The sequence below is a fragment of the Carlito syrichta genome, unplaced genomic scaffold, assembly GCF_000164805.1.
Source record: "Carlito syrichta isolate Samal-C Ts95f unplaced genomic scaffold, Tarsius_syrichta-2.0.1 Scaffold310827, whole genome shotgun sequence".
Taxonomy (NCBI): domain Eukaryota; kingdom Metazoa; phylum Chordata; class Mammalia; order Primates; family Tarsiidae; genus Carlito; species Carlito syrichta.
Window position 1 is genome coordinate 59,673 of NW_007254923.1, and position 27,039 is coordinate 86,711.

The window sequence follows — 27,039 nt, forward strand, 5'->3', positions numbered from 1 at the left end:
CCAGGCGGGTCTCAAACCCGCGGGCTCAGACAATCCACTCACCTCAGCCTCCCAAAGGCGTGGGATTACAGGCTGAGCCACCGAGCCCGGCTAGTATCTTTATTTTACAGAAAAAGAAGTTGTGGCACAGAGAAGTTAAGTTACTTGCCCAATCAGTAAGAGTCACACAGCTAGTAAGTGGTAGAACTGGGTTTGAATTTAAACTATCTAGCTCCAGAAGTGGTGCACTTTCCCATTATATTCTATTGCTTCCTAAGATCCCAGTCCTCAGGATGTTTCTAATAAGAGGAGTCAGATAATAGTCATGGAAAAGAAAAAAAAACAAGTAAATATAATAAGATTAGGTGGAGGTATGGCCATAAAGATATTAAACAAAGAAAATGAGATAGAATAGTGGCAGGAGAATATGTTTTAGTTAGGATGGTCAGAGAAAACTGCTCTTTAGAGATGACATTGTGTTAGCAACCTGAGAAAGAACCAACCAGATGATGTTCTGAAATAAGAATACCCCAGGCAGAAGGAATAGTCAGTGTGATGGTCTTGAGGCCGGGAATGCTTAGCTTGTGAAAGAAAGCAGGTAGAACTCTGGCTGATTAAGGGAAGCACTAGTAGATTGAAGAGACAAGCAGGAAAAAACAATTTTAAAAACCATGGTGACGAGTTTGGATTTTATTCTAATTACAGTAGGTAGCCATTGACAGTTTAAAGCAGGTAAACAACATGATCTAGTTTTTAAACAACACTGAATGCTGTAAGGAGAGTAGATTATACAGGGGCGAGAGTGAAAGCAGGAAAACCAGTAAGAAAGCTATTACAGTTGCCAAGGAAAGAGATAGTGGTGGCTTGAATTAGAATAGAAAAATAGGCTGACTGGAAATATATATTGGACACAAAACTGGTATGATTCACTCATGGATGGGATGAGGAAGTACAGAGACAGAGATAGGGCATCTTAAATGTCTCCTGGAATTTCAGCATCAGCAATAGGGCAGTGCCATTCACTGAGACAAAAAACAAACAAACAAACAAACTGAAAGAGGATGTTAGAGCCAGAAGGGTGGCACATGGAAAAACTGAAGATTGTAAGTGGTAATTGATCTGCCTGAGTTAGGAAGTTAGGGGCAGAGACAAATAATCTCATCCTTCACACTCAGAAAACTTACATATTCTCCATCCCTTCAACCTTTCAATGGAAGTGGTTAATTGATGGGAATTGTGAGTGATTATCATGTAATCTACATCTGCCTACAAAGGTGGTGCCAGGTATTCTCAGGCAATGCGTCAACTGAGATTTTTGCTATTTTTTAATGATTTTATGTCACTGAACTCTGATTCCTCTATTCCTTCTCACCTACCCAATGTCACTGACCCAGATCCATCAAGTGAAAAGTGCAGGGAACAAAGAAGAGCAGACAGTGGGAGAATGGGAGCCCCACTCTTTCCCTCTCCAAGTCTGTAAACCCTAGTGTAAAAATCCTAAAACCCTATTATAATAGTAGCCTAGTGTACAAGGGGGGGACCCCAAAAAACCGTTTAAACACAAGTCACAGCCGGGCTCGGTGGCTCAGCCTGTAATCCCACGCCTTTGGGAGGCTGAGGTGAGTGGATTGCCTGAGCCCACGGGTTCGAGACCCGCCTGGGCAGCGAGACCTCATCTCTATAATAAATCAAAAAAATCAACTGGGCATGGTAGCGCATGCCTGTAATTCCGGCTACTCGGAAGGCTGAGGCGGAAGGATCGCCGGAGCCCAACAGGTCGAGGCTGCGGTGGCCGGGAGCGGCCACTGCACTCCAGTCTGGGTGACAGTGAGACTCCAACTCAAAAAACAAACAAACAAACAAACAAAAAAAAAAAAACATAAGTCACCTTCAAAGTACTCTCTGATGCAATACACCTATCAAGACGCTTTTTCCACTGCTCAAAACAGTTTTAAAATTCATTAACTTTAAAAAGAAAAAAAAATTCATTAACTCTGATGTCTTTTAGTGCTTCTTCCATTTTTGTTTCACCTCTTCCACATTACCAAAGCATTTCCCTTTAAGGAGTTTCTTCATTGGGGAACAAACAAACAAGAGAAGTCGCTTGGAGTGAGAACTGATGAATAGAGAGGATATGGGCTTCATGCTGTTTTGGATCAAAAACTCCTGAACACTCAGCATGGTGTGGGCAGTTTTTTGTGTAAATTATCCATCATTAAGTGGGAAAACCCACTGGAAGAATATCCAACGAAAAATTCAGTGAAGCCAAACGTAGCTTCTCTAACAATGCTACCTTGGTACACTGATGCTGATGGGTTCCTAAAACACTTAACTAGCACAGGATGCCTGTACTACAAGGGGCCTTCCCTCCAAAAATAATTCCAGTTGTTTTGGGGTACCCCCTCATATATCTGTTTCTTAGTAAACTTTCACCAGCTTCCTCCAGAACTCAATGGAAGAGAAAACACAATGACTTCTGAGTCCATGACCTTGGATTTAAATCCCAGCTCTAACACTGCCTCCTTATTGTTCTTGAGCAAGTCCCTTTCCCTACTAGGCCTCAATATTCTTATCTTTGAAATGATAGAATGGAACTCTCAAATACCCCCTGGAACTTAAAATATCTGACAAGGAACACATGCACAAAAGACTCATTTTGTAAGCCCATCAAGATGTGAACCTAGGGCACTCTCTGGTTTGTTTTCCCATGTCATTCATTCCCCTAGTTCCCAGTAGATGTGAGTCATTTAACTCATCTGCTCTTGTCCTTTCCTATCTATCCTGTTGTAAAGAATGCAGTGATTTTCTCATTTTCTTGAACTTTCTCCTACGTGCTTTTCTCACAACACTTGCATTCTGAACAGGAAAGGCAAAAAATCATGTGAACTACTACTTTTGCTGTATTTAGTTCTTAAATAAATATACATGGGTTTTCTAAATCTGAAATTACTTTTATGGATTAGCTTCCATGAAGAAGGAGGCTAAGAAAGCAGAAGAGCTGTGTTCTGAGACTGGCTGTACCAATAATCAGCCAAGTCCTCTCTGGGTCTCAGTTCTCCCATATGCAAACTAGCATCACACTGGGTAATGAACTCTAGGGCCTGCTTCAGTGCTGACATTCTGTAATTCTTTCTTTTTCCCAGATTTGCTTTCAAAAATCCATCAATGTACTGGGAACATTTGCCACCAATCCTTTCCTCATTCATTTCTTATTTACTCAGAATTACTAAACTGAGAGGAAGTGGCAGAAGACCTGGGTTCTCTGCCCAGCTTTGCCTCTAACTCCCTTTGTGACTTTGTGCAGATCTGTTTCCTTCTCTGGGCTTCTTTTAACCCATCTCTAACATGAAGGAGTTAGACTAGCTGATCTGGTACTCTAGTTCTATCATTTTGGGATTCTATGATGCTATGATTGGGTATCCTTCAGGATTACTGGGGAGCCAAAGGAGCTAGCTATCTTTGTAACTTTACTGCCTCCTTGGATATTCTGCTCCTGACAAACACAGAAGCTGGTAATGGTCAGAAGGATTTTCCAAGACTTGTGTGTTCAACTATGTGTGGATATATTTGCTGCTCACCAAATGCTTTCACCTATATGCTCCATTTTTGTTGCAACCTGTCCCAGTCCTTGTTAGTATCTATGGTAGCAGAACTACAAGCTGGCTGCTGGGTTCAGTCTGTGCTGCTGCCAAGGGAAATGGTCAGAGCCATGTCCCCAGGGTGATATTACACAGATATAGGGTTCCTTCCCTTGGCTTTTAAGCCACAGCACTGTTCTCACTGTTTTCTTCTCTGAGTGCATTTCTTCTTTGGCTCCTTTTTCTTTTCTTTTGTTTTCTTTTTCTCTTGACTCCAAAATAGAAGTATTTCCCAAGGTACTAACATGGAATTTCTTCTTTTCTTCTTCTTTCTCTCTCAGAGAACTGACAGACCACCCTTGCCCTACCATAATTCCCTCCTCTTTAAGAGTACTAAAATGGATTGTCTAGCTCCAGTGACCTTTCATTTCTTTTTTTTTTTTTGAGTTAGAGTCTCACTCTGTCACCCAGACTGGAGTGCAGTGGCCGCTCCTGGCCACCGCAGCCTCGACCTGCTGGGCTCCGGCAATCCTTCCGCCTCAGCCTTCCGAGTAGCTGGAATTACAGGCGCGCACTACCACGCCCGGCTGATTTTTGGTTTATTGTAGAGATGAGGTCTCGCTGCCCAGGCGGGTCTCGAACCCGTGGGCTCAGGCAATCCACTCACCTCAGCCTCCCAAAGGCGCGGGATTACAGGCTGAGCCACCGAGCCCGGCTTGACCTTTCGTTTCTAACTGCCTTCTTTATTATCACCAGGACCAAGTAGGGGATTGGGTTTTCGAAAGCACTGAGTCTTGCCAGGTTCCCCACTCATCTTTCCCAGGCTGAAGTATTCTGGAACTACCCATAGAATCCTCCTCCCTCTCATAGAGCTGTTTAAGAATTAAATGAAAAGAGATAAAGTATGAGAAAATACCTAGCACATTGGCTGAAATATAGTAGGCATTCAGAATCTGTTAAGGAGTCATGAGTATAAAAGAGATGGGTAAACAATAAGCGGATTGTCTAAAGCAGGGGTCCCCAAACCCTGGACTGCAGACTGGTACCCATCTGTGGCCTGTTAGGAACCAGGCCACCCAACAGGAGATGAGCAGAGCTTTGTCTTCTGTCAAATCAGCAGCAGCATTAGGTTCTCATAGGAGCACAAACCCTATTGTAACTGCGCATGAGAGGGATAAAGGTTGGTGCTCCTTATGAGAATCCAATGTTTGATAATTCCTCCCCACCTCGCATTTGTGGAAAAACTGTCTTCCACAAAACTGGTCCCTGATGCCAAAAAGGTTGAGGACCACTTGTCTAAAGCACAGACTATAAGGGGCTGACAAACTGTTCCTGTGGAACATATATGGTTCCTGCTACATAATCTTTTTTTTTTCTCTCTCTTAATAATGCCTTTTTTTTCCGGGCTTAGTGGCTCAGCCTGTAATCCCGCACCCTTGGGAGGCTGAGGTGAGTGTATTGCCTGAATCCGCGGGTTCAAGACCCGCCTGGGCAAGCGAGACCTCATCTCTACAATAGATCAAAAAAGTAGCCGGGTGTGGTAGCGCGTGCCTGTAGTTCCAGCTACTTGGAAGGCTGAGGCGGGAGGATCGCCAGAGCCCAGCAGTTCGAGGCTGTGGTGGCCGGGAGCGGCCACTGCACTCCAGTCTGGGCGACGGAGAGAGACTCCAACTCAAAAAATAAAAATAAAAAAATTTAAAAAAAGGCTTTTTTTTTTTGAGTTGGAGTCTCACTCCGTCGCCCAGACTAGCGTGCAGTGGCCACTCCCGGACATCGCAGCCTCGACCTGCTGGGCTCCGGCGATCCTCCCGCCTCAGCCTTCCAAGTAGCTGGAACTACAGGCGTGCGCTACCACACCCGGCTACTTTTTTGATCTATTGTAGAGATGAGGTCTCACCAAGTTGTCCAGGCGGGTCTCGAACCCGCCGGCTCAGGCAATCCACTCACCTCAGGCTCCCAAAGGTGTGGGATTACAGGCTGAGCCATCGAGATCTCGCCAAGTTGCCTGGGCGGGTCTCGAACCCGTGGTCTCAGGCAATTCACTCGCCTCAGCCTCCCAAATTGCTGGGATTACAGGCTGCGCCACTGAGCCCGGCCAATAATGCTTTTTAAAATACAAACCCTGGCCAGACATGGTGGCTCATGCTGTAATCCCAGCACTTTGGGAGGCCCAGGCAAGAGGATTGCTTGAGCCCAAGACTTCAAGACCAGCCTGGGCAACATAGCAAGACATTATCTCTACAAAAATTTTTAAAAATTAGCTGGGTATGATGGCCAATACCTGTAGTATCAGTTACTCAAAAGGCTGAGGAGGAAGGATCCTCTGAGCCTAGGAGGTGGAGGCTGTGGTGAGCTATGATCCTTCCACTGCACTCCAGCATGGGCAACAAAGTGAGACCTTGACTTAACAACAACAACAACAACAAAAGAAAAGAAAAAAAAAAAAGAAAAGTCTTCTTGATCAGGGCTCTCTGTCAGAATTGTGTGCACTCTGTAACATATTTGGTCATAGTAGTCCTGTTTTCCTACTAACTTTGTTAATGTGCTATGAAAGATTGAAAATTTGAGTATATAGTGTATATGCTATTAAATTGTGAATTGTGAATTGGTGGAACTTACATAACAGATTATCAATATTTGAGGATTCTAGTACTTGGTATCCTTTTCAGGAAAGTTTGCCTCCAAGTTTTAATGTGGGAAGTCACTGGAATAGCTGTTTTATTAACAGAATGTATTTTAAAAAGTTTATTTGGCTCATGGTTCTGCAGCCTACTCAAGAAGTATAGAGCATAGAACCAGATCTGCTTCTGGTGAGGACCTCAGGAAGCTTCCACTCATGGCAGAGGATGAGAGGAATTGGCAGGTCACATAGAGAGAAAGCAAGAAAGTGAGGGGAGGAGTGCCTCGCTCTTATATTTTATTTTTTGTTTTATTTTTTATTTTTTTTATTTTGAAGAAGTGGGGTACAATTCAGGATTAGGTATACAAGTGGTCATCAGACAGGTAAAGCTTTGGCCTCCCTTTGGTCCCCACTTCGTCTGTTTGAGATCAGGTACCATTATTGATGTCGTGTTTCTCCTCCCCTCCCCTGGCAGGATCCCGCTACTGCCAATCCCTTTCTTATAGTATTATGGTAAATGTTTAGGGTCTGCTTATGAGTGAGAATATGTGGTAGTCAGTTCTTTGTTTCTGTAATAGATCACTGAGTATTATAGACTCTATATCCATCCAAGTTGCTGCGAAGTCCATAAGTTTGTCCTGCTTTATGACTGCATAATATTCCATCGTGTGTATGTACCACATTTTTTATCGAATGCAGTTTCAATGGGCAGCACAGTTGGTTTTGTTTTTGCCATAGTGAATAGTGGTGCAATAAACATGTGTGTGCAAGTATCTTTTTGGTAAAATGATTTGAGTTCCTCCATGTATATTCCCAGTAGGGGGATTGCTGAGTCATATGGAAGGTTATTTCTAGTTCTTTTAGAAACTGCCACATTGTTTTCCATAGAGGTTGAACTAATTTGCATTCCCACCATCAGGGAATAACTATTTTTTAAAAATTGCAATGCATAGCTTTTTAAATTTGTCTGTACATATGGTAAGATTTGTGTACAAATTATAGTATCTGTGTACTGATCCTTAACACAATCAATAAAATCTCAATTATGAAAGGAAACACAACAGACTGAGAAAATAAAAATAACTCCTAAATCTTAGTGTTGCCCCGTCCAGGTCCAGGGGTGGGTTGCATTGTGAATAGTGGACCAAATCTTAGGTCAAAGGAATTAATCTCAATGAATAAAACATCAGGCATCAGCAAGTAAATGGACTGAGAGATGAATGAGAATGCAGATGTCCCTGCCCAAATCCCTTTGCATAGACTAAATATAATTGCCCAGCTTGACTTCTCCAGATAGCCTTTCTTTTCTTAGCACAGGTGGCAGGATGCAGAGTGGTGAGCCATCCAGACTCTGTAGTCAAGCTGCCTAAAGTCTAGTCTACACTATTTTTAGCTATTTGACCCAAGACAAATCTCTTCCCCTCCCTGGGTTTTGATCATCTCATCTGGGAAATGGGGATGATAATAATTGTAACTAACTCTTAGGGTTGTAATTATAATTAAATTGAGTCAATATTTGTAACTAGCTTAAAACAGCATAGTAAACATTATATAAGTATTTGCTATTATTATTAAGATGATACTCTTCAGTGGACTTTCTTGTCACCTCTCCCCTACCAGACATGTTCCCATCGTCCTCTAAATCATAAGGATTAAAAGAAAGAATTGGACTTATCTACTTAGAAATGAAAATGCCAAATAAACGCATCATCAATATGGCCAATATGTCATAAAATTGAGGATACAACAAATTTAAATATCTGGCCTTATTTAAAAATAGAAAAATCAGCTGGGCTCAGTGGCTCAGCCTGTAATCCCACGTCTTTGGGAGGCTGAGGTGAGTGGATTGCCTGAGGCCGTGGGTTTGAGACCTGCCTGGGCAACTTGGCGAAACCTCATCTCTACAATAAATAAAAAAAATTAGCTGGGCATGGTAGCGCGCGCCTGTAGTTTCAGCTACTTGGAAGGCTGAAGTGGAAGGATCGCTAGAGCCCAGCAGGTCGAGGCTGCGGTGGCCGGAGCGGCTGCTGCACTCTAGTCTGGGTGACAGAGTGAGACTCCAACTCAAAAAAAATAAAAAAAAAAAGAAAAAAGAAAAATCATGTTCCCATGTTTATAAAATGTTTGTAAAGTTATCATACACATTGATTGCATTATCTACTGTTCACATTAATAACATAATATCAGATAAATCCTATATGTGCCATGCTAGCACATAAAAAATACCTCTCAACTCTATCATAAATTAGATCAAAATTAATACGCTAGCTCTATTGAATACTATTCAAACATTTAATTAAAACAGTCTGCTTTCTTAAAATTTAGATAATCTTTTTTGGGAAATGATTTGGGTTTTTTTGGGGTGGAGGGAAGCAATTCAAGAAACAAAGGAAATCAAGAAATGGTGTTTTCTTGGCCCAACATTTCATTTCCACATATGTGTATTGAGTACTCTTCCTGTTTTGAGTATTGTTCTAAGGGCTGAAGATCTGGAGAAATAAGAACAGTTTCTGCTTTCAGGATGCTCATTGCTTAATTAGAGATGGGGCAGTAAATAAACAATGACGATACAACATATGGTTTGTTATAATGGAGGGGCAAATAGTATATTCTGGGATTACATACAAAGGATTAAGGACCTCAACCAGGAAGAATTGAGAAAAATTTCCCCAATAGGTATTATCAGAGCTGGGTCTATTGTAGGCACCACTGGAAAGCTTGAATCAATTTCTGTAGGGCAGACAGAGGCATGCAGGTTCCTAGAGCCCACACTCCTCTAAGCCAATACATTTTGAGTAAAGACTGACCCAACATTTCTCATCTTGGCCTTCTTACTTCCTCAGTTTATTTAACCTTACAAAGGTTAGTGAGTATCAAAACTGGAAAGAACTTTCAGATGTCAGCTGGATCTATGGTACTAAAACTGGGTTTGGCAGATTTTAGAGCGAAAGGAAGCCATACTTAATCTTACTTTATAAGTAGAACTCAGTTGGATCATTTTCAAATTTGAGGGTTTCATAGAAGAGATTTTTCAACAAAGTGCTCTGTTGCTTAAAAAATATTTGAAAGCCAATGATTTAGTCCTACTTGCCAATATTTTAAAGATAGAAAACTGAGAATCAGAGCAAGCAGGATCTGGCCAAAGATCAAAGAAATCAACAAGGAAACAAGTGCTGCGTATTGTTTACTTTTTAAATACAGCTCTGCCAAGGAGTCTTTTTGGTCTATAAGCACTCCAGTCCCAAGCTAGAAGCCCTTTCTTCCATATTTCAAGACTTAGACTGATATAGCCTTGTTAATAGTAGAAGGGTAAGTCAGGCTAGAAGGGGCCAGAATATAGGGCCAGGCATTTCATGCATCTCTCTGCCACCACGTACTCACACTGGAGTTAGGTGAGTGCTGAGGGAAGACTCAAGCTTTAGGTATAAGGCTGGACTAAGATACCTTAACTGGTAAACCATGGTTTAGGAAGGAATCTGCTGGTGCATCGGTTGTGGATTTCCCAGCCTACAGGACTGTGAAAAATACATTTCTGTTGTTTATATGGTATTTTGGAATAGCAGCACAAATGGAATAAGACACTGGTTATTGCTAAAGGTCCTTCTCAACCTTACTCCCCTAGAGCCTCCTGTCCTCTCTATTTTAAACCTGCCAACTCTTTGTTTTAGAAAAATAATTAAAGCTATTTTAGCACTTATGTGCCAAGCATGGATCTCTTTGAGTTCATCTTACTTAGAGTTCATTGGGCTTCCTGGATTTTTGTAATCATGTAGTTCATTAAATTTGGGAAGTTTTCAGTCATTATTTCTTACAATATTCTATCACTTTTTTTCCCTCTCCCTTTTCTTTGTACTATCAAAATACATATGTTGGTCTGCCTGGAGGTTGGTGTCCCACAGGCCCCTTAGGCTCCGTTCAGTCTTTTTTCTCTGTTTCTCAGACTCAATAATTTCTATTTTCCTATCTTCATGTTTGACAATTATTTCTTCTGCCTATTCAAATCTGCCTTTGAATCTATTTAGTGAATTTTTCATTTTAGTTGTACTTTACAGCTCTAGATTTCTTTTTTGGTTTTGTTTTAGATTTTTTCTCTTCATTCATATTTTTATTTTGTTCATTCATTGTTTTCTTGACTTTATTCACATGTTCCTTTAGTTCTTTAAGCATCTTTAACATAGTTATTTTATAAAATATTTGCTAATATATCTGCCATCAAGCTTTTCTAGGGGCTCATTTCTTTTGATTTATTTATTTCTTTTAAATGGGTCACAATTTCCTGTTTGTTTTTATGTCTTGTGAGTTTTTGTTGAAATCTAGACATTTGAATTTAATAATGTGGTAACTTTGAAAAGCAAATTCTTTCCCTTTCCCAGGATTTTCTGGGTTTTTGATTGTTTTTATTAATTGCTTTGGATTTTTAAAATTATTGTAGGCTGTTTCTGTGTCAAGGATAAGCCTGAAGTACAAACCTTAGGCCTTCTCAGGTCTTTCCTGAGCCTTCCCCTGGGCATGTACAATATATATATATATATTTTTTTGAGAAAGCAGGATTTATTGAGAGGACAGAAAAGCTCCCAAAGTGGGAGGGCTCCTGAGGGGATTGCCCTACAATAATTTTTAAAAAAATTTCCTCCATATATGCAGTTTTTTAAATGTTCCATTCTTTAATATTTGGCTCCCAAAAGGGGGAAAAAGAGGAAAACGAAAGGGAGAAATAAAAATGTAGTCAGCTTTTAGATTGCTTGAAAGTCACTTTGGTCAGAGAGAAAGGGGCTTGAAACAATGGGGGAGATTCAACAACAATGACTACCTGGTTCTTCGTATCTCTGTGATCAGAAGAATCAATCACTCTTCAGTAAATGATGCTGGGAAAACTGAATATCGATATGCAGAAGAATAAAACTAGACCCCTATTTCTCACCACACATAAAGCTCAAATCAAAATGGATTAAAGACCTAAATCTAAGACCCAAAACTATGAAACTACTAGATGAAAACATTGAGGAAACACTCTAGAACACTGGTCTGGCAAATAGCTCTTGAGTAAAATTTCAGAAACATAGGCAAGTAAAGCAAAAATGTACAAATGGGAGCACATAAAGCCAAAAATATTCTGCACGGCAAGGAAAACAATCAACAAAATGAAGAGGCAACTCACAGGATAAGAAAAAATATTTGCCGGGCTCAGTGGCTCAGCCTGTAATCCCGCACCTTTGGGAGGCTGAGATGAGTGGATTGCCTGAGCCCGCGGGTTCGAGACCCACGCCTGGGCAGGCGAGACCTCATCTCTACAATAAATCAAGAAAAAAAAAATCAGCCGGGCGTGGTAGTGCATGCCTGTAATTCCAGCTACTCAGAAGGCTGAGGTGGAAGGATCGCCGGAGCCCAGCAGGCGAGGCTGCGGTGGCCAGAAGCAGCCACTGCACTCCAGTCTGGGCAACCGAGTGAGACTCCAACTCAAAAAAAAAAAAAAAGATAAAATATTTGCAAACTGCCCATCTGACAAAGGATTAACAACCAGAATATATAAGATGTTCAAACAACAAAATAGGATAAAACAAATAATCTGATTTAAAAATGGGCAAAAGAAATGAATAAACACTTCTCAGAATCAGACATACAAATGGCCGATAGATATATGAAATAAATGTTCAACATTACTAATCACCAGAAAAATGCAAATCAAAACCACAATGGGATATCATCTCACTTCAGTTAAAATGGTTTTCATCAAAAAAGACAGGCAATAATAGATGCTGGTGAGGATGTGGAGAAAGGGAAACATTTATACACTGTTGGTAGGAATGTAAATTAGTACAGCCACTATGGAGAACAGTATGGATGTTCCTCAAAAAAACAAAAACAGAACTACTATATGATATAGAAATCCCACTGCTGGGTATATACACAAAAGAAAGGAAATCAGTATATTGAAAAAATATCTGCACTCTCATTTTTATTGCAGTACTATTCGCAATAGCCAAGATATGGAACCAACCTATGTGTCCATTAACACATGAATTGATAAAGAAAATGTGATGCATACACACAATAGAATATTATTCAACCATAAAAATAATGAAATTCTGTCACCTGCAAGAACATGGATAAAATTGGAGGACATTATGTCATGTGGAATAAGCAGCACAGAAAGACAAATATCATGTATTCTCACTAATATTAACTCATGGAGATAGATAATAGAATGATGGTTACCAGAGGCTGGGAAGAGTAAGCGAAGAGGGAGATAAAGAAAGGATGCTTAATGAGCAAAAAAATACAGTTAGATAGAAGGAATAAGATCTAGTGTTTGGTAGTACAATAGGGTTACTATAATTAACAGTAATCTGTTGTCTATTACAAAATAACTAAAAGAGTGAAACCAGAATGTTCCTAAAACAAATGATCAGTTCTTCAAATGATGAATACCTCAGTTACCTTGATTTGATCATTATACATTGTATGTTTCTATCAAAATGTCACATGTACTCCATAAATATGTACAATAATTATGCATCAATGATAAGTTTTTTTAAAAAAAGAAGAAGCAATCGGTAATACAAGCACAGATTCCTGATATTTAGAAGACAGGATTATTTTTGTGTCCCAAATTCTCACAGGTTCCTTGCAGGCTGCTTCAAAAAAATCTTGAAGCCGGGCTCGGTGGCTCAGCCTGTAATCCCGCGCCTTTGGGAGGCTGAGGTGAGTGGATTGCCTGAGCTCGCGGGTTCGAGACCCGTCTGGGCAGCAAGACCTCATCTCTACAACAAATCAAAAAATATCAGCCGGGCATGGTAGCGCATGCCTGTAATTCCGGCTACTCGGAAGGCTGAGGTGGAAGGATCGCCAGAGCCCAGCAGGCAAGACTGCGGTGGCCGGGAGCGGCCACTGCACTCCAGTCTGGGCAACTGAGTGAGACTCCAACTCAAAAAAAAAAAAAAAAATCTTGAAAAATAGAAATAGTGTCTTCCTTCCAAGCAGAGAGTAAGTTTGCTTATTGCCCAGTGTAATTAATTTAATGTCTCCCTAAAAATGTCAGGCAGGTTTCCTTACTATACTTTTTTCAGGTTCCCTGAGCTCAGGGTTCCTAATCGTGAAGCAAACCAACTACATGTGCAAGTATATAGCTGAGCCCTTTTAAATCACCCCTGTGGGACAAACATGATGCTCAAGATACTTATTATACTGTAATAAAGTCTTTGTCTTTGAACCAGGAATTTTATGTCTTCTGTCAGCACCTATGAAACTGTCAGGCCAATGTATTATCTTGCAAATAGGGTAAAATCTCAAACTCTTCAGAGTTCTCACTTGACCTAGGTAGAAAAGTTTACCTAGGGGTTGAGTTACTTTCTAAGGGAGCCCATATGCTATTTTGCATTCCTCCCCAAATCTCTTATCTTCTTACTGGAGCTCAAAGGCTCTTTATCTTTTTTTTTTTGAGTTGGAGTCTCACTGTGTCACTCAGACTGGAATGCAGTGGCACACTCACAGCCACCACAGCCTTGACCTGAGGGGCTCAGGTGATCGTTCCACCTCAGCCTTCCAAGCAGCTGGAATTACAGGAATGTGCCACCACGCCCAGTTAGTTTTTGATTTATTGTAGAGATGAGGTCTTGCCAAATTGCCCGGGCTGGTCTCGAACCCATGGGCTCAGGCAATCCTTTCACCTCAGCCTCCCAAAGTGCTGGAATTATAGGCGTAAACCACCATGCCCAGACATGATCTTTATCTTTTAAAGAGGCTATGTCAGTAAAAACTTGTTCAAAATATTATTTTTGAAGCAGCATAAAATAATTAAATTAGGGAGAAAGACCACATGTTTATTTATTGACATCTTTTAGATTATGCATTTCTTCAGTGAAATATATAATTTAAAACTAATGCACAAGCCGGGCTCAGTGGCTCAGCCTGTAATCTCGTGCCTTGGGAGACTGAGGTGAGTGGATTGCCTGAGCCGGCGGGTTTGAGACCCGCCTGTGCAACTTGGTGAGACCTCATCTCTACAATAAATCAAAAAATTAGCCGGGTGTCGTAGCGTGCGCCTGTAGTTCCAGCTACTTAGAAGGCTGAGGCGGAAGGATCGCCGGAGCCCAGCAGGTCGAGGTTGTGGTGGCCAGGAGCAGCCACTGCACTCCAGTGTGGGTGACAGAGTGAGACTCAACTAAAAAAAAAAAAACACCAATGCACTAGCCTAGGCAACATCATGAGACCTCATCTCTACAAAAAGCCAAAAATGAGCTGGATGTGGTAGTATATACCTATAATTTCAGCTACTGGAGGCTGAGGTGGAAGGATTGCCTAAGCCCCAGAGGCTGAGGCTGCAGTCAGCTGTGATCCTGCCACTACACTCCAGCCTGGGTGAGAGAGTGAGATCTCAACTCAAACAAGCACAACAACAACAACATGATGAACTTATTGTTGATAGGACACAGAAAGATTATTTTTTTTTTTTTTTGAGTTGGTGTCTCATTCTGTCGCCCAGGCTGGAGTGCAGTGGCATGCTCACAGCCACCCCAGCACCGATCTGCTGGGCTCAGGTGATCCTTCCACCTCAGCCTTCCAAGTAGCTGGAATTACCAGCACATGCTACCACACCTGGCTAATTTTATTGTAGAGATGAGGTCTCACCAAGTGCCCAGGCTGGCCTTGAACCCGTGGGCTCAGGCAATCCCCTCACTTCGGCCTCCCAACGTGCAGGGATTACAAGCTTGAGCCACTGCGCCTGGCCCAGAAATATTATTTTACATAAATATATAACTTATTTGTATAGTTACTATTTTCAAACTAGTATTTCAATTCTTGAAAGTAGTATTTAATTTAGTTTAACCACATAAACTCGGAACAATTTAAAAATTGAGATATCCTTTTTGGGATATTAGTGTTTTTCAGCTTAAATGTTGAGGCTTTCAGAATAAATGGGATCTGAGTAAGATATTGAAAGTTGTAGCCAGGCTTGGTGGCTCAGCGCGTGCCTATAGTTCTGGCTGCTTGGAAGGCTGAGGTGGAAGGATCTCTGGAGCCCAGCAGGGCGAGGTTGCAGTGACCGGGAGTGTGCCACTGCACTCCAGTCTGGACAACAGAGTGAGACTCCAACTTAAAAAAAAAAAAAGCAAGTTGCAAAGCAGTTCACTAAGCTGATAAAACCTCATAAGTAAAGGGTTTTTTACTTCTAAGGTTAAGATAAAATTTTTATTAAGAAAAAACCAAACAATCATGCCAAACATAAGGCAAAGAGCTTTTCTACAAAATGTTGCAACTTTTGCCGGGCTCCGTGGCTCAGCCTGTAATCCTGTGCTTTGGAAGGCTGAGGTGAGTGGATTGCCTGAACCCGTGGGTTCGAGACCCGCCTGGGCAACTTGGCAAGACCTCATCTCTAACAATAAATCAAAAAAATTAGCTGGATGTGGCAGTGCGTGCCTGTAGTTCCAGCTACTTGGAAGGCTGAGATGGAAGGATCGCTGGAGCCCAGCAGATCGAGGTTGCGGTGGCCAGGAGCGTGCCACTGCACTCCAGTCTGGGCGACTGAGTGAGACTCCAACTCAAAAAAAAAAAAAAATGTTGCAACTTTTAATCATCATTATAATCCTATGATAGGTATTATCATTCTTATATTACTATTGAGGAAGCTGAAGCTCAGAGGTGAGTGACCTGTTCAGGGTCACCAATCAAGTAGCTGAATCTAGATCTGAATCTGCCTAACCCTAACTCTAAATTCCATACTTTTTTCACAGTATTACACCATGTTCTCACTTTTCTCAATCCCTTCTCTTGGCTCAATTTTTCTGATATGATTCTTGGCCCTGTGGTCTGTGAGAGAATCAGTTGGATTTAAAGAGGCCTGAAACCCAATTTTGTTTTTTTTTTTGTTTGTTTTTCTGACAGATTCTGGTGGCAAATAAGTAGTAGCAGCCCTACAGATCTGGGACACAAATTAAGATGAACATCAAGGAACTGGATATTTTATGGAGGTGGGAGAGTTCCCTGTTTAGTTAATCTGCTGTGACTGGGGCCAGTAATTTAGAGGCCTACAGTGATGTAGCTATTTGGTAGACTCTAGTCATAGGTAGCTCAATAGCTATAAAAGCCATAAATAAATTTAGCACATTAGATTACTTGCAATCTTTAAATATTCTCCTCTTGAAAAATAACTCAGTTGTTCATGCAAGGCATATCTGGTTGTCAGTTAAAGAAATTAGTTCAAGTAAGAAGGGGGTTATTGTAATGATACAGTAGAGAATCTTCTGTAACCCACTTAGAAGAATTCAGTCCTTTCTCAGAAACTGGAAAAACCTTTCCATCACGTGCTCTTATTTACTCTCTTGTTTCACATAATCTTACCTCTTCTCTTGAAATATTTGCTAAACAATCACACTTCTTATTTATCGCACTCTGCTAACTTACAGAGTGTGCATAGTTAATTATAGCTGTTCAAAAATGAAAGGCCCAGTACTCTAATGTATATGGCTGTTCCAGGTAAGCATACTTTCTGCAGCAATAAACAGGAATTCCAACTACAGTGGCTTAAATAAGAGTTTCTCATTTAATAAATTCAGATGTTGGGGGTTATTGATGTTGATAGACTAGTTCAATGATATTAGGGATAACACGTCATTGACCTTTTCCACATTGTTGCAAGATAGCTGCTTCAATTTTGGTCATCCTATCCATGTTCATGGCAGAAAATTCTAGCTGTTTTTGTCTCTTTTTATCAGGAAAGAAGAGCATTCTCAGAAATGCCCATCAAAATTTCCCTTATATTTCACTGGCCAGAACTAGCCTTATAGCCACCCCTAGCTGCAAAGGGAAAAGGAGAAGTGACCTAAGCACATTGTTGACCTGAAAAGAAATGTCAAGTCTACTAGCAAGGAAAAATATGAAAATGGATACTGGTTTGGCAGCTACAAATCTCTAATACAAATAAGGACCTGCCAGCTCAGGCTCCTGCAGCTAGTGACCTAGTCTCTGTGTGATCTAATCCAAGTCAGTGTCCAATCTCCAAACAAGACGAATAAGAGAATATAGTGAGAAGGATTGCTTTGTTGGGTCTCTGCCAGGGATAGATTCTCTAAGAAAAAGTATGGAAGTGTCTGTGAAATAGGCAGACTTCTTAGATGACCTCCAGTGATTTCTGCCTTCCATTTATTTGTGTCATCCCCTCCCACTGAGTGCAGGCTAGACTTAGTGACTTGCTTCTCATGACTAAAATATAGACTAAGTCATGGATGTCACTTACAAGATTCGGTTACACAAAAGATTGTGACTTCCCTCTTGCTAGCAGACTCTTGATTTCTTAGCTTGCAGGCTTTGATGAAACATGCTATCATATTAGAGGCTCATGTGGTAAGGAACTAAGGGCAGACTCTAGCTAATAGCTCGCAGGGAACTGAGGCTCTGCAGTCCAATAATCCACAGATGACTAAATCCTGAAAATAACTATGTAAACTTGGAAATAGATTATTCCAAAGTTGAGCTTTGAGATGACTATAGCCCAGCCATCACCTTAATAGCTGCCTCTGAGAATCCCTGAAGCAGAAGACTCAGTCAAGCTGTCCCTGGATTCCTGACCCATATAAATGATAAGATAATAAATGTGAGCTGTTTTAATCTGCTAGACTTGGGGGGTAACTTGTTATGCAGCAAAATCATTACAAGAAGAAAATGATGGTCATCTCCAGAACATCCATTTAAATGTTCTGCCATGGGCTGACAACTCATGCTTCAGATATTTTCTCTTCTACTCTCCTTTCTCTCAGCTATCTGTTTGTGTAGAGAAAAGCTTTCTAATAATCAGGTTAGAACAGTCCCAAAACGAAACTGAATCTTTCATAAATGAATGAGTTCCCCATCTCTGAAGGTACTCAAGCAGAAGTGTATGACCATTTGCTAGAGATTTTGCAAAAGAAATTTTAGGCATCATTTGAGTGAATGGACTAGATTGGTGCTTTCTAACCCTTTTCACATCACAGATAATAATTTTTTTATAGCTGGAGTAAACAGCAAGGCTGCTTGTGGCCTGAGGCGATCAGTTTCCCTAGGTCCTACTCAACCATTCTGAGGGCAAAAGGAATTCCTCTGCACACCTAGAATTAACTCATGGCATACCAGTGTGCCTTGGTCTACTGATTTGGAAGCCCAAGACTAGATAACAAAGTTTTCACACACTTGAAATTACCTGGAACAATGGTTCTTATGGTGTGAGCCCCAGAACATCAGGGTTAGCACAATCTGGGCATTTTCAGAATCAGAAATTATGGAGGTAGGGCCCAGCAATTAATGTTTCACCAAGTTCTACAGACAAAACTTGGTTTAAATCTTTATACTTGCACTTTTTGGCTATATTCTGGGGGAAAGTCACTTTGCCTCTCTGGAACTCAGTTACATCATCCATAAAATTGGCTGAATAAGGCATCCTTGAGTATTAAATGGTATATTTATATAGCACATAGAGTAGTGCTCAATACAGAATAAGCATTCAATAAATGTTAGCTTTATTCCCACTGGCAAAATGAATTGAATTTATTTTAAAGAGCATTTATGGATACTTTCAGCAGTCTATAAGTTCCATAAAATTATACAGAATGCAAAAATCACCCATAATTTCACTTAATAAAGATTATCATTCTAAACATTATAGTGTCTGTCATCTAGTCATTGTTTCTATGCTGAGTTATACTTAGAATAAATGAACTGCCTAAACAGCTTTTAACTGTGAGTAATGGCTATACACTGCCAACTCTTGATTATCTGTTTGACTGTCTATTTTGTAGATCATTGGTGGCAAATTAAAATCCCAAGCTGGTTTCCCTCTGCCACATAGCAAGTGTCTGTGCTGCCTTCTCCTGCCATCAATTAGTATTTGTTTGGGAATGAAAATTCATTTTTAAATTGACCTAAGGGGAATAAGCTACCAAAAAATCATTCCAGAGCACACTAGAAATAGGACTTAGATTACCTGGGACTTTATATTTCCCCATAAAGGCAGAGCTCTGAAAATTGGCCCTTTAAGTACCTACTATATTTAAAGAATCTTAATTAATTAATAATAATAAAAGAATCAGACACACTGTTAATGAGGAGTCCAATTTACTTAAGGGAGTTAAGATAGGTATATTGAGAATTACAATATAGGTCAAGTCTGTTCAATTCAATAAGTATTTATAGATTATCTACTATGTTCCAGGCATCTGATAAAGTGCTGGGATGCAAAAATGAATAAGATGCTATCCCACTTTTCAAGGAGCTTACCATTTGATAAGGACAAGAAACACTTATAATCCAGATATTGGCTAGGTTAGCTTTATACCTCAGTGACCTTGGAATAACTGGTTTTAATCTCATTTGTCCCATAATACATAAACTCCTTACTCTCTTCATGGTTTCCATCATCATCCATGGGGCTTATATCCTCTTGCTTTCCTCAGGCTCTAGTCTCTGGCTCCTTCATCTTCACATGATGTCTGTATTTCACTCCAATATAACTTACACATGGAGCACAACACTTCAATTTTCACAAGAAATATAATCACAATAATGCTTTCATGAGTTCTAGATGTTGTTAAAGATATGGAGGTAACAGAGAAAGCTTAGAGCATAAACCATATGGCTTTCCATCATCTTCTTTCCTCCTTCTCCCATTTCTCCTCTTAGCCCTTTCCTGCCCAGCCTGTTCCCATAGTTACAAACACTTTCCCCTCCGTTATGCAGAGCACTTTTATCCTCCCAGTTTCTATTAGTTGGCTTACCCCCAACACATAAAGATATCCAGCCAAAAAAAAAGAGTCCTTTTTGTTAAATGAGTTGCTCCCTTTCCAAGGCAGCTTTTTGCATTATACCTACAAACAAATGTGTTAGCATAGCATACCCCATTAATTTCTTTCTCAATACCCATTTCCCTCTTCTGCCTCGCCAACAGAAACCTAAATTTGTTCTGGGCAGCAATGTGACAAATGTCAGATGAAGTACTTTTCCAGCTTCCTTAAAATCAGGTAGCCATGCACCTAGTTTTGACCAATGATCATAAGTGGGAATAAGCTAGGGGAGCTCCTGAGAAAGCTTTTGCTCCTCTGATAAAAAGGGACAGATACAGCTGGTGATGCTTCCTTACTCCAAGGAAAGACTGATTGGCCCACCTGAAATAACCTACTTACTCACGGCCCCATCAGCTATGGTTGGAGTATGATCATGTGTAATAACATGGCAACTTGTGTTGCAACCATGTAGGTAGTAGTATGGACAAACAGAATGACAGCAGGATTTTTAGAGTTTAGAGTAGATAATCTCATAGGTACATACTACAACATAGAAGACAAATAGTATTGGAGATGTGGAGAAAATTTGTTGGTGTTGGCTAGACTACCCAAAAATCACCAAATTTTGCCTTGCTTATCTTCTCAATTGTTGCTTGAGGAACAATTTTTTTTTTTTTTTTTTTTTGAGTTGGAGTCTCACTCTGTCGCCCAGACTGGAGTGCAGTGGCCGCTCCCGGCCACCGCAGCCTCGACCTGCTGGGCTCCGGTGATCCTTCCACCTCAGCCTTCTGAGTAGCCGGAATTACAGGCATGCGCTACCACGCCCGGCTGATTTTTTGATTTATTGTAGAGATGAGGTCTCGCTGCCCAGGCGGGTCTCGAACCCGCGAATTCATGCAATCCACTCACCTCAGCCTCCCAAAGGCGCGGGATTACAGGCTGAGCCACCGAGCCCGGCTCAATTTTTTTTAAAAACCGAGAAACAGAGCACTGTGCTATTATTAGTTAGACCTGGGTCCAATATGTTTAATACAGAGCTCTGTGAAACTTGAAGTGTGTGCCACAGGCTTGAGGCCTAACAAAGGCTGGTTTTTTTCCAAATTGACATGAATAAAAATATTACCTTTCTATGAGCTGCAGGGCACAGAATCCTTAGGTAAAGAGAAATAACTTTGACGATTCTGGAAGAAGAATGGAAGGAGGAGCAACTGAGACCAAGGTCATGGTTAGCTGCCAGATCTGTATTCCAGTGACTCCATTCTTTAGCCCCACAAGCAAATGTGACCCGGGCAATGTCTTGTCATCTGATCTGTTGGTTTTATGTTCACTCCTGTTTAGGAAGAGAGAAAAAAGAAAAAATGTGGAAACCATCTGTTAAAGATATTTCTGATGTGAAGAGAGGTATTTGAACTTCTCTCCTCTTAGATTCCTCTGCATTTTCTTTTCTCTTAACCCATTAGCCTTACTAAGATGATGGTCAGCTGCAACCATTCCCTTGTGGAAGACTCATGGACTATCAGAGAAGTTCTGCCCCTCTTTTTGTGATACCATCTCCCTGACATTCATCAATTTTTAAATTTATCCTCCCAGGACCAAAGCTGTTCAGTAGGTCAAAGATTTATGTGCTATTTTATTTGTCATACCAAATCACATATATCTATAATTGTCCAACCTAGTTCAATGAGTACTACATGGTAACATAATCCAGATAATGCAACACCAGCCCAGTAATATTTGAATGTCTATATTTGAACAATATGAAACTCCTCTAGGGATTAAGTTTCTGCAAAGATAAGTCCCATGCTGAAATCTGCTTCCTTTATAAAATAAAATAAATTCCCAAAGAAATTAAAGCCAAAAATTATCTTCTCCCCAATTTCTTAATTTGTTTTATCTCAGTCAGAAGAGGTGTTACCCAGTTGCCTGGATGAAATCTAGTTTCCTTCAGCAGCTGCAGGCTTCTTGGCTCTATTTCACTGGAATTTTAACTCTTCTAGCACTTGTGAAGTTGAATTGGTGCAACTTCAAGTCTCCCTTGGGTCTCACTTTTCTTAAGTTTCAATCTGACACTCATAAAATGTAGGTCCAACGGCTTACAACAGTACTAAGCAAAAATAATGTTATCGTGTTGCTGTTACCAGCTCTATTATTTGGGGGAACAAGGATGGAGGTGAGAAGAAAGATAAAGAGAAGAATCTTGGTTTTAACTTCAGCTATATGCCTGTCACTACCTGTGCAGTGTCTATAACTTATTAAATACAATTCAACTGAGAGAAACTGCCTGTCTAGAGAGCAAGTGAGCTGGCATATTTATTTTCTAAAAGCTTTATGGAATCCCATATCTTCATCAGCTCTGTGCTGCTACTATCACCATTTATCAAACATGCATCCATGGTGATATAGATTTCCCTCAGCTTTTGAATTCCCCATGTTTTTGTTAACTAAATGGAAACAAAAAAAATTTCTCCTACCATTTAATTTTCCTACTATAGCAGGATGTGACCTGTCTTGGAGAAATATACTATTCCTTAGCTCTAGGTAAGAGATAAGTGGAGGAGAGTAAGATACCATCCCTCCCATCCAATGTATAAAATATATGAACCAACATGCTTTAAAAAAATCTATACAGGGCCTTTCTTGGCTGACCATTAGGAGAACTTTGCTTTCTCTGTGTGAGACTCTGTCTTCTAATCTAGCTAAAGCAGAAATGTAACTGCCTCTTCAGTCTACATTTCCCAAGGATCTCCAACTTCAGGGTAAACTCTCTTTTCTTCCTGATGCCAGCTGTAACTGTGGTTACTAAACATAGGAGACTGCAGAAAATATTATCTGTGTAGAGCTATGGGAACGTGTAATTGGGATGTGGCTCACTTGAAGCCATAATGAGCTTTCCCATTTGAGCTTTCCTGTCTCCAAACTCAAATCCAAATGTTACTGTTTATGTTACTGTTACTGTTATGTTAATGTTGATTGGGTGGAGTTAATGTTTCTGACCGGCCACATAACACAGGATTCTGAGTTGATGCCAGTATTCTTAGGTAGGTAGGTAGGTAGGTAGAGAGAGAGAGAGAGAGAGAGAGAGAGAGAGAACGAATTTGGAATTGCCTCAAGTAGGCCCTGACACTCTTACAAAAGGGGAGGAGGAGGAATAAAAAAGGAAAGAACATGCATAGACATGAATCTATATGCAAGTAGTGACCTCACCTATTATTAAAACTGACCCAATCAGGACCATGCTATCTGATCTGTAACATAATTATTCCCTTTCTGGGGAAAGAATGAGGTAAGGACAGGGTGAAAAAACAGGTACTTTCCTGGTACAGGTAGAGGGCCTGAGTATTACCTTCTTTATTACAAAAAGGAGTTATACAGGCAAAATAGTTGTGAAGATAATTAATCTCCCAAGCAAAGGAAAAAGAATAAGCAAAGATATGAGTGTTAAGTGGCATGAAATGGGAGAGTGGTATGCTTGTAAAGCAATTCAACTCAAACTAGCTTGAGCAACAGTAAAAATTTAGCATAAGGATAGAGGAATGTCTTATGGAACCCAAAAACAAGAAGGCAGGTAGGCTTCAAGAAATAAACTGGAAGCTGGGCTCGGTGGCTCAGCCTGTAATCCTGCGCCTCTGGGATGTTGAGGTGAGTGGATTGCCTGAGCCCGCGGGTTCAAGACCCGCCTGGGCAGCGAGACCTCATCTCTACAATAAATCAAAAAAAAAAAAAAAAAGTTCAGCACACCAAGGGACAGACAAAGGGTTTCACACATCCCTTATTTACTAGTGAATATAATGCCAAACTAGATACAGAACAACCTTCTGTTTGAAGTAGGCATCTTCAGTTGTCTGAACTGTCTTGATTCCTGGATCTGGCATTGCTCATACAATAATTGCAGGCAAACTACAGAAAAGTTTATTTTTATTTTTATTTTAATAGCGGAGATCTGAGCATCCAGAAAAATGTAAGAACTACCAATAGACAGTCCCAAGAGAGGTAGATGAAGTATTTTGATCTCTCTCTCCTTTATTTTTTATTTTTCATGAGCAGAAATATAGGTGAAATGCAGTTACAATTTCCCTGTGTCCTATTCAGACACAAAAGGCACATTCCTCCCTAATCTATGGATCTCTCTCTCTCTCTCTCTCTCTCTCTCTCTCTCTCTCGATCTCTCTCTCTCTCTCTCTCTCTCTCTCTCTCTTGCCTTTAAGTGGAGGATATACAGATTCATTTATTCATTCATTTATCCAATAAAAATGTATTGAGAGCTTACTATGTGCCAGGTAGTATTCTAAGCCCTGTCCTCAGGAAGCTTCCATTCTAGTGATTCAATTTATCCTTCTTTGGTGCATGTATGCAGCCTTTTTTTCAGGAAGAGGAATAGAAGTTTTGGCTTAATTCACATGAAATGGTCATAATCTAGTCATTTCATATGTTTTTGTGAGAAGGTAAAATCATTATGTGAAAATACCAGAGTCTTCCTTTGGGGAGATTTTTTTTTTTTTTGGAATCGACCCCATCAAAGAAGAACACATTATAATGGGAAGATGATTAATTCAGGCAAGGACAGGTTGAATCTGAACTGCTTAGGGGGCACCAAAATGAACATATGTACTAGGCATTTAGATTTACTTATCTAGATCTCAGGAGGGAGGTCAGAGCTAGTAATATAGATTTGAAAGTCATCTATATATAAATGATAGAATATGGAGGGTAGAACAAAAATAAATAGGCCAAGGGCAGAACTATGAGGGAACACCAGCATTTAAAAGGTGGGTTGAAAAAGAGGAGTCCATGAACGTTATATAAATTAAAAAGATAAAGAGAAGGGAAAAGAAGTAAAGTGTTTGGAAGTCAAGCGAGTAGAAAATTTCAAGCAGAACTAACTGGATCAGCATTATCATATGCGGAAGTGAGATTCAACAAAAAATGGGCTGAAAAGTGCTCCTTGCTTAGAGAAATTTGTTAGTCATTGGTGTTCTTGACAAAAGAGGTCTTAGTGGAGAGGTGGAGGTGAAATCTCCATCACATTGGTTAAAAAGGTGAATGGAAAGTGAAGGACTTGAGGCAGTGAATGTAGATGAACACCTTTGAGACCTCTGGGTGAGAAGGAGCAAAAATAGGGTAAAAGGAAACACTTCTAGGGAACCAGAGGACGTCCCAGGATCAAAGGAGATAATTTCTTTTAAGAATGGAAAAGTTTTGAGTATGTTTTTAGGCTGAGGGGAATGATTCAGTAGACAGAGAGAGATATAAGGAATTGGAGATAGAAAGAAAAAGTGATTGGGTAAGCTCTCCAAGGGGCTAAGAGCGACAAGTGTCAGGAACTCAAATGGAAGATGTAGTTTTTACACAATGTGAGATTAGAGGAATAAAGATAAAATATAGGAGAAGTGTGTAGGTAGGAAAAATTCTTGTTACCTTCAAGTTTTTAAGGAATATAGATAATGAAGTCATTAGTTGGGTGGTGAGTTTGGTGGGTGGGTAATGAAGCCATCAGTCATGGTGGAGAATAGTTAAGGTTTGGAATACTAGCTGAAGAAAAAAAGATTGGCCAAGAAAAAGTAAAATGATTACCAAGTAGTTTTGAGATGAGAAACTAAATCTGTGGTGACATCAGTTTGCATTAAAAAGTCAGAGTGTTTTTTTTTGTTTTTTTTTTTGAGTAGCTGAAATGAAAACAGTGAACAAAGGATGAAGAACTACAACACACAGACATATAGGGTTCAAGTGTTTGGAATTCTAGCAATTACATCAATTATGGAGACTCTTCATATTATAGGCCAAAATGAAGTCATCCAAAATCTTTTCTCAGAAACTTTATCCAAAGTCTATCCTTAATCCTATACCCTAGCCCTCAAGTACATCTGTCAATCTATGATATTTAATTTATGCTAATTATTTGTCATCTTGTCTTTTGCATGATTATAGTATAAGCTCTTTGGGACTGGGGCGCTATCTAATATCCCCCAACAAGTTCCCAAATAAGTAATAGCAACTTGCCTTTGACAAAGACTCCTTCCTTGACTACACTTGAGTCAGGCTCTTCTGAGCTCTCTGTTCATCTGGGCCCTGATCTTGGGCTCTCTTCTTGGCCTGCTTAGTTCAGTTTAAGCAAGAATCCTGCTGAGTCAGTTTGGTGAAAATCCCCCATCCTTAATACATGATCAGATTCCTCATCTCCTACCCTCTATATCTTATCACCCTAGTTTGCCTGTAGCAAGACTGTCCCTAGACTTGATGTTTACTCTTAGCAATTTTCTATTCATTGATCCCTACCCTGATCCCCACTTGTCTTTGTTGGAGACAGAGTTGAGCCCCATCCCTCTCCCCTACTGCAAACCTCCATGGCAGTAGTCCTTGAATAAAATCTTCCTTACCATCTTTAATAAGTATCATGAACAATTTTTCTTTAACACTGTATTTGGTCATCAGATATAGACCTTATCTAAACTCTTTGGAATGACATACAAGGCATTTCACAATCTGTCCCCAACTTACTTGCTCTTTTTTTTTTTTTTTTTTTTTGAGTTGGACTCTCACTCTTATCACCCAGGCTGGAATGCAGTGGCACAGTCATGACCACCTCAGCCTCGACCTGCTGGGCTTAGGTGATCCATCCGTCTTAGCCTTCCAAGTAGTTGTAACTACAGATGCATGCCACAATGCCTGGTTCTAACTTACTTCTTTATACTCAACTCCATTACACCCTTATGCTGACCAGCCCCTAAATATAGATATAGTATGTATAAGTCAAACTTTTCTACTTTTGTTGAACATATCATGTACTTTCACATTTTCTGGGATTTTGAACATACTCTTTTAAAAGTTCAATCTTAGCCGGGCTCGGTGGCTCAGCCTGTAATCCCGCGCCTTTGGGAGGCTGAGGTGAGTGGATTGCCTGAGCCCGCGGGTTCGAGACCCGCCTGGGCAGCGAGACCTCATCTCTACAATAAATCAAAAAATCAGCTGGGCGTGGTAGCGCATGCCTGTAATTCCGGCTACTCGGAAGGCTGAGGCGGAAGGATCGCCGGAGCCCAGCAGGTCGAGGCTGCGGTGGCCGGGAGCGGCCACTGCACTCCAGTCTGGGTGACAGAGTGAGACTCCAACTCAAAAACTG

General features: G+C 40.5%; 1 protein-coding gene across 1 annotated transcript in view; it reads right to left on the bottom strand.

The window, feature by feature from the left end:
• ZC4H2 (zinc finger C4H2-type containing) overlaps window positions 1–21,125 on the bottom strand; it is a 56,391-nt gene extending 35,266 nt beyond the window's left edge. The window contains exon 1 of the mRNA XM_008068416.1: window positions 21,049–21,125. The gene's annotated coding sequence lies outside the window, so the exon portion shown is untranslated. The remainder of the gene's footprint in view (window positions 1–21,048) is intronic.
• Window positions 21,126–27,039: the final 5,914 nt, after the last annotated feature.